Source organism: Gymnoscopelus braueri (genome assembly GCF_963280865.1).
Source record: "Gymnoscopelus braueri genome assembly, chromosome: 15".
In the NCBI taxonomy this organism is placed as follows: Eukaryota; Metazoa; Chordata; class Actinopteri; order Myctophiformes; family Myctophidae; genus Gymnoscopelus; species Gymnoscopelus braueri.
The window spans coordinates 48,267,088-48,280,898 of record NC_137620.1 but is presented as its reverse complement, the minus strand read 5'-3'; the positions used below and the strand labels follow the sequence as shown (position 1 = coordinate 48,280,898).

General features: G+C 42.3%; 2 protein-coding genes across 2 annotated transcripts in view; both read right to left on the bottom strand.

Annotated features, from left to right (window-relative positions):
• LOC308102372 (uncharacterized protein) overlaps positions 1-13,811 on the bottom strand; it is a 1,220,233-nt gene that overhangs the window by 810,922 nt on the left and 395,500 nt on the right. The gene's annotated exons all lie outside the window — the stretch shown is intronic.
• LOC308102179 (NLR family CARD domain-containing protein 3-like) overlaps positions 1-13,811 on the bottom strand; it is a gene marked incomplete at its 3' end in the record, with an annotated part of 64,254 nt that overhangs the window by 43,258 nt on the left and 7,185 nt on the right. Inside the window, exon 2 of the mRNA XM_080451779.1 lies at positions 5,597-5,693. The remainder of the gene's footprint in view (positions 1-5,596; positions 5,694-13,811) is intronic.

Below are 13,811 nucleotides of genomic sequence, written 5' to 3'. Positions count from 1 at the left end.
GACTGTTAACAATGCGATCCAGTGTGAGTTTGGATGTCTTAAATGCACAGGTTTCTCAGCTGTTTTTAACTCTTTATAAGACACACTTACCGCATCGAAGTAGCTTATGTTGAAAACATATCCACTGCGTGATTCATCAAAGAGGCCTACTCTTATCTAAAATCACAAAGGATTTCCATCAACACTCTGAAATCATTCACGGATTAATGATCATCTACGTTAGTTGGTGAAGTGGAATGACAACAGCAAAACGTAAGACGTAAAATGTAAATGAAACGCAGTGTTTATATGACTAGATATCACTCCACTGGTCTAAACAGCCTCTGAGTAGACGTGTATAATAACAAGGGGTCTGGGAAGAGAGTGCGAGGGGGGCTTTGGTAACGCTTTGGTATCCGCCCAGGATAAACAGGGACACGTTTGTCAAAACTGTGTCACCCACATAATTCATGCCGTATCGATATAGCAGCCTCTCTATCCATGCACATATCGTCGGGAGTATTTATGGATTTATTTGCCAGATCGATTAATTGAACCCACCCCTAACACACACACACACACAGACAGCGCGCACGCACTTAAGTACAGCGCACAGCCACACACACAGCCCAGACACACACAGCCCAGACTCACACAGCGAGCGCACACACACCTCAAACAGACAGGATGATTTAATTTGTGAAACGTCTCTCAGCTCTTGCCCTTTAATTAAAGCTGCAATCTGGAACTGATTTGAATTAATACAACTTTATTAAGTTTACAATCAGGCGTCAGAGAACCTGATTGGATGCCTGATCTGTCAGTCAACAACTTGAAACCTCTGCCACTGTTAGCGTCATCAACCTGAGTTCACGTTCACACACACACACACACACACACACAGTCTTCAACAGGGGGTCCGGGACCCCTAGTGGGTCTACAGGGGGTCCGACAAATCTGTATGCGATAGGGAACAGTTTTTTTTTTTACTTTATCCACTTGAACCCTAGAGTCACTATTCTGTAATAATAATGTGAACATAGCAGATCTACAAGCTCACAACATGAGGAGGAAAGCATGCAAGGCACCAACCTGCTCATCAGGAGCAGTTGGAGGTTCAGTGTCTTGCTCAAGGACACTTTGACACTAAACCATGGGTTCCAGGGATCCAACCAGGAACCTTCTGGTTCCAAGATGGCCGCTCTACTGTGTGAGACACTACTGTCACCGGGAACCGGGAACATGAATGTGAATGAGTAACTGGGAAATATAACCATGAGATATGTCAAATCTTTATGACAATAAAGATGCACGATTGCTGTAGCGGTGAGCTTGAATCAGGCACATGAACGGGGTTAGGAGATGGTTATTGTACATTTACACTGAATAATGGAGAGTCTACAATGATTCACTGGTAGCAACAGTGAATAATATTTACTTAAGTTACACAGATTAACTTTTCAAAGTTAAATGTGCTGCTGTCTGAAGACGGAGGCAGACTGTCCCTGTGCCAAGACGCTACCAAAGAGACAGCTACACACAGGCCCGCTGCAGACCCCCCCCCCCCCCCTCGCAAAATGTTTGTCCTTTTTTTCTTTGCCTTCATAAAATATCAACAGCTACATATAACAAAAGATAGCACACATTTCTCACCTTCTTTCCTCTAAACTGCAGCACTGATGGTGGTTTATTTGGTAGTATTTTGTAGTGATGACTGACAGGTTTTACTTGCATTAACTGTTCAACAATAAGGCAGAGCGGAGGTGAGCTGTGACTGTCGCCAGTTTAACAGCCGCACCTCCACTTTTTTTTGGCCTACTAAACAAGTGGAATAGCCACGTCTCATACGTCACAGGCGATCAACACTCTCATGCCTGTCGTCCTGGTTGCCAGATTGCGAGAGAAAAAAGCAGCCATCTCTATGAAAACAAGCCCCCAACAAGCGACTAATAGGCCACATGACCTATATACATACATACATAATATATATATATATATATTATATATATATATATAGAGAGAGAGAAAATAGCCGATCTAAAAGATCACAACGCGTCTTCATAGAAAAACAAGCCCAAAGTCGCTTATAATAAGCAGACATGGCAACACTGCCTGTCACGTGTGTGTGAGAGAGAGACACACGGAACTACACACTATCAATTTAATTCATACATTGCACCGCTTAGACACGTGAGTGTTAAGAAGAGGAAATGATACTGACAGACCACACACACACACACACACACACACACACACACACACACACACACACACACACACACACACACACACACACACACACACACACACACACACACACACACACACACACACACACACACACACACACACACACACACACACACACACACACACACACACACGAAAAGCCGGACGGTCTCTGACATCCATCAGCGCAGTGAGTGAAGTGAACCCACTCTATGTGCAGACTACAGACTAACTATGCAGCACCGTGATTACAGATAGCCTCTCCGGTTAAAAATGCAAGAGAAGCAACACTTAGCTTTATAAAATCCCTGTCAGAGTGTCCACTGGTCAGTTATTGTGTCACTGTAGTGGGCCTACGCTGAGTGATAATGATCCTCAGCTGTTTGTTCTTCTGGCCGAGTCTCTGACACAATAATATTGATTGAGATCATTTTGTAATTAAAGAAAGCTTCTGCGCTGTATTAACTACACACGTATGAACAACTGCTTGTGTTTAAAACAAAGTCTTTTTCACTGTTGATGCAGATTTCTTTCTCTCTCTCTGCTGCTGTTCACTCCTGGCTAGAGCCTAATTTATACTTCGCAGCACGACAGTGTCCCGTGCCTAAAATAGCAGACGTACAAGCTCACAACGCGTCGTGGATGCGACTCATTATGAGCTTGTAGGTCTGCTATGTTTTTAAAACGGCTAAAAATGGCATAATCCTGGATTATATTCATATAATATAATAATACAGGCGAGGGTCTTCAACGTTTTCAGGTCAAGGACCCCTTAGCTGAGAGAGAGATCAAGCAGGGACCCCCACCTCATAACATAGGCTATATTGTATAAAACTGTGCTGCAGATATGTTTAGGTTACTAGGTTACTAACCTTACTAATCTTTTTATTATTATTATTTTTTTCCAGCGTTAAAACGGATAAAATAATTGCTGTCTGTGGTTGTATATGGGCTGTGGCAATACTTTTGACAAATAATAGCTCACAGCAACGTATTGAAAAAAAAACTATAAAAGTTCATTTTTGGAACCATGAACTTTTGTTCAAAATGTTCAATTGTGAATTTGATACATTTTGAAATGTGTGAACTGAACTTTGAACTAGTTCATGTAGAAAGTGAACTTTCCCAACACTGCACACACACACACACACACACACACACACACACACACAGAGTAAGTATCTCATGCCTGATCTGTCAGTCAACACATTGACTGGGCGTTTAGAGAATATTTAAGGGCGTGTTATTTAAATGACGCTCGGTTTCAGCCGTAAGATTTATCAAAGCTCCGACCAAATATAGGTATATAGGATTGCTTGATAAATGTGACTTCAGGGAGAATTTAAGGCAAAAAATACGCCGGTTTTCCACCTCACAAAGTCTTGCTCACTCGTGTTGTCAGACAGACAGACAGTCAGTCAGTCAGTCAGTCAGTCAGGTCCAATGTATGCTCCTTCATATGACGGTGTTAAAACAGATCTACAAGCTCACCGAGAGCTTGTAGATCTGCTGTTGTATGATGAAGTATAAATCATGTTTAATAATGTGATGTTCATGTGGAAGGAAGAGTAATAAGTGTCAGGATGACATGCTGTGTGGTATTGTACATGGTACTGTACATGATTACATCAGGTGAGACAGCTAGAAGTAATGTTTGATAATAGCTATATACCTTAATTCACTGAAAATAGCTAAATGTGTGTTTAAGCCTTTGTTGGAGAAACCTTTTATTTTTTAAGACAATGGATTCATATGTGGTGCATGTGGTCAGACAATTAAACTGTAGGAAAAGATCTAAAACACATCTGTTCAGAAGGATCCATTTGATACAAAAGCAAAGGAGCAGAACTGGACAAGTAAAGCTTGTTTCTCCATTGAGAGAAAGTGTTTCAGAAAGTGTCCAAACAATAACAATATATAACTATAATAACACTCCACATTCATAATCAGTGGAAACCATTGATCCACAGCCTGGGTCCACAATCACCATCAGACCTCCAGCTTATAAATGGTCTCACCTCTGATTAGCCTCATTGAATGAAAGTAGTTGTGACACTGCATTCCTTTATATCCTGTCATTCTCTTTATCATTATCTAATCACTCATCATGTACATACAGGTACATGATGGTTTGGACTTTCTTTTTCCATTGTTCCACATATCTTACATCACAACTATGCAAGGTCTAAGACTGTCTCATCATGATAGAACATTTCTCATCAAGATGCCCTACCAATGAATGTGGAATGCCCTACCAATGAATGTGGAATGCCCTACCAATGAATGTGGAATGCCCTACCAATTAATGTGGAATGCCCTACCAATTAATGTGGAATGCCCTACCAAAAGGAGTAAAGGAGTGTAAACCCCTACTCACTTTCAAAACTGCCCTAAAAAACACCTCCAGGAGGCTGCAATTCCAAACTGGCCCCTGTACAAGTCTTAACCTAAATAACCTAAATATTCGAAAATATTCATTTTTTTCTCCCCAATATCTTTTGAAAATAGACGATCTACAAACTCACAACGTGTCGTGATGTGATACATTGTGAGCTTGTAGATCTGCTATTTTCAAATGGCCGGTAAAACTGAGCCTAGTTGCTTCTTTTGGGCTTGTTTTCATAGACCTGGCGGCTTGTTTCTTTAGCAAAATCTGGCAACACACTGATTACCTGCATTACACCTGCAATAGCATACTAGGGAGGAAGTGAACAGATATAGACCCCTTAACAGACTACGTCACACTGATAAGAACCAGTATGCGCGTGCGGGCCGACACCAAATGAACCCCACCGCTCATAAGATGCAATGTTAAAGTGGTCACAGCCTCACGTGTAAAAATGCATCCCATCATACTTTCAGATGCTGTTTTTCTCCAGAATGCATAGGATTTTTACTGTGATCTCTCCCGCTTTCTTTTCTGTTGTGTGTAAACAATAATAACAATTCAAAGCAGTTGTCCCCCCAAACCCCGCCTCCAGTGGCTGTCATAAGAACGGAGGGAGCGCTCTATGATTCACCAGAACCTGCTTGGCTCGCTCAGCTGCAGCCCGTCAAGACTAATTTATGCTCTGTCCCGCCAAGGTGTCGTGCGCAGAGAACGGCCGAGAATAGCAGACCTCCAAGCTCACAGCGGTCTCATCCGAAACAGAAACCAGCGAAACCCCAAAACAGCATGTTTAGGGATCTGTTGGGAATTTATTAAATGAAACAGTCACCTGTGTGTCAAGTCTCAATGTTTGTAAACAAATAATTTGTCTATAGAATGAAGCAGCACACAGAGAAAAACTCAACGGCGCCCCCTGTAAGAGACAATGGCGGTGCCCTGGAGAAGGCCAGGAATAAGGTGAATATGGCTTCATTTTATAAACAGGATGTCAGGACTTACCTGAAGAAGAGAAGCTCAGTGTGGTGTGTTCAGCTTGAGGAGCTGAGAAGACATTCAGTGTGAGATGTCATCCAGACATGTAGATGAGCTCTTCTACCTGAGTGGCAGAGGGGGGGGGGGGGGGGGTCATGTTATATATGTGACTCTCAGGGAGGCAGAAAAACAGCAAAAGAAAAAACAGCTCATTCACTTCTTAAAAAATAAAAAGGCCTTTTCTCTGCTTTGTGTTGTTTTGTGGTGAAAATCATCCCTCATTCATATCTATGGAACAGATTATCGTGGCGTCACATGGTTTTCTCAGAGTCTCTGACACCCTCCTACGTCTTTTAAAGCCATCGGTGGGGGGGTCGTTGTGAAGAAGAAGATTCTATGATTTGTCATAAAGGTGAAAACACTCATAAATCACTGACAAGGTCAGCATAGAGGATGTGTTTATCTGGCAGTGAATGAGTTAACCACACACAGTGTCATGAGACACACATCATACTGACATTCATTAAAGGACCTTTAACAAGAGGAACCTCACACACACACACACACACACACACACACACACACACACACACACACACACACACACACACACACACACACACACACACACACACACACACACACACACACACACACACACACACACACACACACACACACACACACACACACACACACACACACAGTATTAGCCTACAACCTCACGATAGATATGTATCACGATAAAGAGGCCACGATACGATATATCGCGATATACGTTGACCCCCTTCGCCCCCCCATGTGGAAAAAAAAGAAAAAAAGAAAAAAGTATATATATATATTATTTTAATAATAATTAACATTATTAATAACTAAAAATAATTAAATAATTAAACTTTCTGTTTACTTGGTTGATAGCATATTTCTGTAGAAGCAGAATCAAGAATATTTTGGCAAAATGATTGCAACTGTGACCACAAGTTAGAAACTCAAAGTGGTTAAAACGTTGACGCACAGCTGTTGACTGTTAACAATGCGATCCAGTGTGAGTTTGGATGTCTTAAATGCACAGGTTTCTCAGCTGTTTTTAACTCTTTATAAGACACACTTACCGCATCGAAGTAGCTTATGTTGAAAACATATCCACTGCGTGATTCATCAAAGAGGCCTACTCTTATCTAAAATCACAAAGGATTTCCATCAACACTCTGAAATCATTCACGGATTAATGATCATCTACGTTAGTTGGTGAAGTGGAATGACAACAGCAAAACTTAAGACGTAAAATGTAAATGAAACGCAGTGTTTATATGACTAGATATCACTCCACTGGTCTAAACAGCCTCTGAGTAGACGTGTATAATAACAAGGGGTCTGGGAAGAGAGTGCGAGGGGGGCTTTGGTAACGCTTTGGTATCCGCCCAGGATAAACAGGGACACGTTTGTCAAAACTGTGTCACCCACATAATTCATGCCGTATCGATATAGCAGCCTCTCTATCCATGCACATATCGTCGGGAGTATTTATGGATTTATTTGCCAGATCGATTAATTGAACCCACCCCTAACACACACACAGACAGCGCGCACGCACTTAAGTACAGCGCACAGCCCAGACAGCAGAGCCGTGCGGGAGAAATGCGGGGCCCTGTGCGAACTCGCGGGGCTCGCGGGGCTCCCCCAAGCGCGGGGCCCTGTGCGGCCGCACCGTTCGCACTACCCTTGGCTCGGCCCTGCCAGACACACACAGCCCAGACTCACACAGCGAGCGCACACACACCTCAAACAGACAGACCTCACATGAACGCATGCCTAAGTCAGTATGGGAGCAGAGTTGGGACAATATGACACACACACACACACACACACACACACACACACACACACACACACACACACACACACACACACACACACACACACACACACACACACACACACACACACACACACACACACACACACACACACACACACACACACACACACACACACACACACACACACACACACTACATCCAGGATGATATAATTTGTGAAACGGCTCTCAGCTCTTGCCCTTTAATTAAAGCTGCAATCTGGAACTGATTTGAATTAATACAACTTTATTAAGTTTACAATCAGGCGTCAGAGAATCTGATTGGATGCCTGATCTGTCAGTCAACAACTTGAAACCTCTGCCACTGTTAGCGTCATCAACCTGAGTTCACGTTCACACACACACACACACACACACACACACAGTCTTCAACAGGGGGTCCGGGACCCCTAGTGGGTCCTCAGAGTTACTACAGGGGGTCCGACAAATCTGTATGCGATAGGGAACTTTTTTTGTTTTACTTTATCCACTTGAACCCTAGAGTCACTATTCTGTAATAATAATGTGAAAATAGCAGATCTACAAGCTCACAACACAAGCTTGTAGATCTGCTATTTTCAGGGAAGATTTGTGTTGTTTAGAGGGAAAACAGAGGGGTCCTAGTATAGGCCTTCTGTAAAGCCCTGAGGAACTCCAGGCAATGGTTTAAGTGTTTAACATACAAAATACAAATAATTAAAATAATGTATTAATTAAAATCAGTTCCAGATTACAGCTTTAACACTCTCACCGCCGGGCCCGTAGCCTACGGGCTGTGGTGCTTTTTCCTTTTTTTTTTTCGAATTTTTTTTTTTTTTTCAATTTTCTAGTACGGCACATTTCATTGTAACACCACCGGAAATGGAATTATTCCGGATCACGTTTTGCAGATCCCATAGGACTCCATTCTAAAGCGCACACTGCAACGCCATTTTCTTCGATTGTAGTTTTTCTCCTCGCTGATCACTGTTTAACCTAAACCGTTCTAACTACAACATGGATGCCCCGTTTGACACATGGTTTGGACTGGTACACGCAGGGAGATCGCCGCGATGTTTACAAACAGTGCAGAGCTCAATCTTAAGGATTTTAACGAGGTCTATGGCAACGTGAAAAAAACAAAAAACAACAATAAAACCTTGGCACTGGTGAGTACATTATGAGATTAACCTCTGGCGGTCAATGTGTTAATGAACCATCTGAACCCTAGAGTCACTATTCTGTAATAATAATGTGAAAATAGCAGATCTACAAGCTCACAACATGAGGAGGAAAGCATGCAAGGCACCAACCTGCTCATCAGGAGCAGTTGGAGGTTCAGTGTCTTGCTCAAGGACACTTTGACACTAAACCATGGGTTCCAGGGATCCAACCAGGAACCTTCTGGTTCCAAGATGGCCGCTCTACTGTGTGAGACACTACTGTCACCGGGAACCGGGAACATGAATGTGAATGAGTAACTGGGAAATATAACCATGAGATATGTCAAATCTTTATGACAATAAAGCAGTACGATCGCTGTAGCGGTGAGCTTGAATCAGGCACATGAACGGGGTTAGGAGATGGTTATTGTACATTTACACTGAATAATGGAGAGTCTACAATGATTCACTGGTAGCAACAGTGAATAATATTTACTTAAGTTACACAGATTAACTTTTCAAAGTTAAATGTATGCTGCTGTCTGAAGACGGAGGCAGACTGTCCCTGTGCCAAGACGCTACCAAAGAGACAGCTACACACAGGCCCGCTGCAGACACCCCCCCCCTCGCAAAATGTTTGTCCTTTTTTTCTTTGCCTTCATAAAATATCAACAGCTACATATAACAAAAGATAGCACACATTTCTCACCTTCTTTCCTCTAAACTGCAGCACTGATGGTGGTTTATTTGGTAGTATTTTGTAGTGATGACTGACAGGTTTTACTTGCATTAACTGTTCAACAATAAGGCAGAGCGGAGGTGAGCTGTGACTGTCGCCAGTTTAACAGCCGCACCTCCCCTTTTTTTTTGGCCTACTAAACAGGTGGAACAGCCACGTCTCATACGTCACAGGCGATCAACACTCTCATGCCTGTCGTCCTGGTTGCCAGATTGCGAGAGAAAAAAGCAGCCATCTCTATGAAAACAAGCCCCCAACAAGCGACTAATAGGCCACATGACCTATATACATACATACATAATATATATATATATATATTATATATATATATAGAGAGAGAGAAAATAGCCGATCTAAAAGATCACAACGCGTCTTCATAGAAAAACAAGCCCAAAGTCGCTTATAATAAGCAGACATGGCAACACTGCCTGTCACGTGTGTGTGAGAGAGAGACACACGGAACCACACACTATCAATTTAATTCATACATTGCACCGCTTAGACACGTGAGTGTTAAGAAGAGGAAATGATACTGACAGACCACACACACACACACACACACACACACACACAGCCAAAAAAAAGAAAAGCCGGTCGGTCTCTGACATCCATCAGCGCAGTGAGTGAAGTGAACCCACTCTATGTGCAGACTACAGACTAACTATGCAGCACCGTGATTACAGATAGCCTCTCCGGTTAAAAATGCAAGAGAAGCAACACTTAGCTTTATAAAATCCCTGTCAGAGTGTCCACTGGTCAGTTATTGTGTCACTGTAGTGGGCCTACGCTGAGTGATAATGATCCTCAGCTGTTTGTTCTTCTGGCCGAGTCTCTGACACAATAATATTGATTGAGATCATTTTGTAATTAAAGAAAGCTTCTGCGCTATATTAACTACACACGTATGAACAACTGCTTGTGTTTAAAACAAAGTCTTTTTCACTGTTGATGCAGATTTCTTTCTCTCTCTCTGCTGCTGTTCACTCCTGGCTAGAGCCTAATTTATACTTCGCAGCACGACAGTGTCCCGTGCCTAAAATAGCAGACATACAAGCTCACAACGCGTCGTGGATGCGACTCATTATGAGCTTGTAGGTCTGCTATGTTTTTAAAACATTATGGCTAAAAATGGCATAATCCTGGATTATATTCATATAATATAATAATACAGGCGAGGGTCTTCAACGTTTTCAGGTCAAGGACCCCTTAGCTGAGAGAGAGATCAAGCAGGGACCCCCACCACATAACATAGGCTATATTGTATAAAACTGTGCTGCAGATATGTTTAGGTTACTAGGTTACTAACCTTACTAATCTTTTTATTATTATTTTTTTTTTCCAGCGTTAAAACGGATAAAATAATTGCTGTCTGTGGTTGTATATGGGCTGTGGCAATACTTTTGACAAATAATAGCTCACAGCAACGTATTGAAAAAAAAACTATAATAGTTCATTTTTGGAACCATGAACTTTAGTTCAAAATGTTCAATTGTGAATTTGATAAATTTTGAAATGTGTGAACTGAACTTTGAACTAGTTCATGTAGAAAGTCAACTTTCCCAACACTGCACACACACACACACACACACACACACACAGTAAGTATCTCATGCCTGATCTGTCAGTCAACACATTGACTCCTCCCCCTCTGATAGCTGTGTTCTGATGCTGCTCACCGGTAACAGCAGATCTACAAGCTCACATCATGTTGCAGAGTGACACGTTGTGAGCTTGTAGATCGTCTATTTTCACACACGCCAACACACCTCAACAAGTCACATGTGTTGTCTGTCAGACAGACAAACGTCACGTGAACACATGCCTGAGTCAGTAAGGGAGCGGAGTGGAAATGGGCCAATAAAAACACACACACACACACACACACACACACACACACACACACACACACACACACACACACACACACACACACACACACACACACACACACACACACACACACACACACACACACACACACACACACACACACACACACACACACACACACACACACACGCTTTGACGTTGCAAAACAAAATGGAGTCAGGACTGTTTCACTGTTTATACTGTGTGTTAACTGTGTTCCAGACAGACAGACAGACAGACAGACTGATTTAAGCTCCTTCATACAACAGTCTTAAAATGGGATCTACAAATGCACTGAGAGCTTGTAGATCTACCGTTGTATGATGAAGTATAAACTATGTTTAATAATGTGATGTTCATGGGAGGAGGAGTAATAAGATATACAATATAAGATAAGATAGATATAATAATTAAGAATACATCTATATTATAACAAGTAAGACGTGCGAACGCTGGAAGCGAACGCAGCTCGAAAATTGTGTGTGTGTGTGTGTGTGTGTGTGTGTGTGTGTGTGTGTGTGTGTGTGTGTGTGTGTGTGTGTGTGTGTGTGTGTGTGTGTGTGTGTGTGTGTGTGTGTGTGTGTGGCAGGCTGTGTCTAAATTCCTGCACTCTGGCGCCCTCTACTAGGTAGTGCATGAACACAGACACACCGACACACACACACACACACTCACAAGCCGAGCAGAGTTTCATAGTAGGCTCCACTTGGGCGGAGGCTGCGCCTCCTTCCGCGTTCGCAATGAGTTAGGCTTCACAATATACAGCTTGTTTATAGTTTATTTTAATCTATTCACATAACAACTATGTACTGTTGACACACAGACATTAATATATTATTATTAAAATGGAGTCAAAACTGTTTGTACTGAATGTCACCTGAAGTCTGAAGTTCCTACACCACTTACACACCCACCCACCCACCCACGGTGTCATTATGCCACTCCCCTCCTCCCACACACACGTGTGTTGTTCCTAGACAGTCAGTCAGTCAGTCAGTCAGTCAGTCAGTCAGTCAGTCAGTCAGTCAGACAGACAGACAGACAGACAGACAGACAGACAGACAGACAGACAGACAGACAGACAGACAGACAGTCAGACAGACAGACACATGAAATAGCTGTTTATAATTACAATTCCAATATTCACATAAACTCCTCATGTTTAAGCCTAACTGAATTATATATTTATGGACTTGTATATAAATTAGTTGCATATTTTTAGACACCTTTTGCATTTAATTTGTCGGCAATACTTTGTCACGCTTTCTCCCTGGATCTATATTTATTGCAGCCGTGTTTCCTTTCTTGCTTATTATATATTGTACTTCCTTGTATGATTACATGAGCTGCTGCAGTGCTGCTGTTCAGCCACAGAGAAGAACGCCGCTCTGGTTTTGGGCTCCATGATTGGTCAAGTTCATGGATTCTGCTATCGACCTTCAGGGTCTTTTATAGGAATAAGTGAACGCACATTCAGCCTGGTTTAACGATCCTGGCTTGACAAAGTCGCTCCTTCTCAGCCAGGCTTGGCGTTCGTGCTGAACAGCGCAGCCAGGCTGAACAGCGCAGGCTGAACAGCGCAGGCTTGTCAAACCTGGATTTGCCTTTTAAACCAGGATAATTTAATTCCGCTTTCGTGAAATAGACCCCAGCTCATCAGGAACAATCAGGCGTCAGAGAACCTGATTGGATGCCTGATCTGTCAGACAACAACTTGACACCTCCCCCTCTGTTAGCATCATCAACCTGAGTTCAACTTGTCAACGTGTGCGTGTGTGTGTGTGTGTGTGTGTGTGTGTGTGTGTGTGTGTGTGTGTGTGTGTGTGTGTGTGTGTGTGTGTGTGTGTGTGTGTGTGTGCGTGCGCGTGTGTTGTGTGTGACTTGACAGGCAGTGAGGCGGGCGGGGGAAACTATTTTCCATTAAATATTTTGGTCGTATTCCAATTCTTCATGTCGTAAAATCGGGGCGTTTAGAGAATATTTAAGGGCGTGTTATTTAAATGACGCTCGGTTTCAGCCGTAAGATTTATCAAAGCTCCGACCAAATATAGGTATATAGGATTGCTTGATAAATGTGACTTGGACGTTGGCTTAAGGGAGAATTTAAGGCAAAAAATACGCCGGTTTTCCACCTCACAAAGTCTTGCTCACTCGTGTTGTCAGACAGAAAGACAGTCAGTCAGTCAGTCAGGTCCAATGTATGCTCCTTCATATGACGGTGTTAAAACAGATCTACAAGCTCACCGAGATCTTGTAGATCTGCTGTTGTATGATGAAGTATAAATCATGTTTAATAATGTGATGTTCATGTGGAAGGAGGAGTAATAAGTGTCAGGATGACATGCTGTGTGGTATTGTACATGGTACTGTACATGATTACATCAGGTGAGACAGCTAGAAGTAATGTTTGATAATAGCTATATACCTTAATTCACTGAAAATAGCTAAATGTGTGTTTAATCCTTTGTTGGAGAAACCTTTTATTGTTTAAAACAATGGATTCATACAGTGTGTGGTCAGACAATTAAACTGTAGGAAAAGATCTAAAACACATCTGTTCAGAAGGATCCATTTGATACAAAAGCAAAGGAGCAGAACTGGACAAGTAAAGCTTGTTTCTCCATTGAGAGAAAG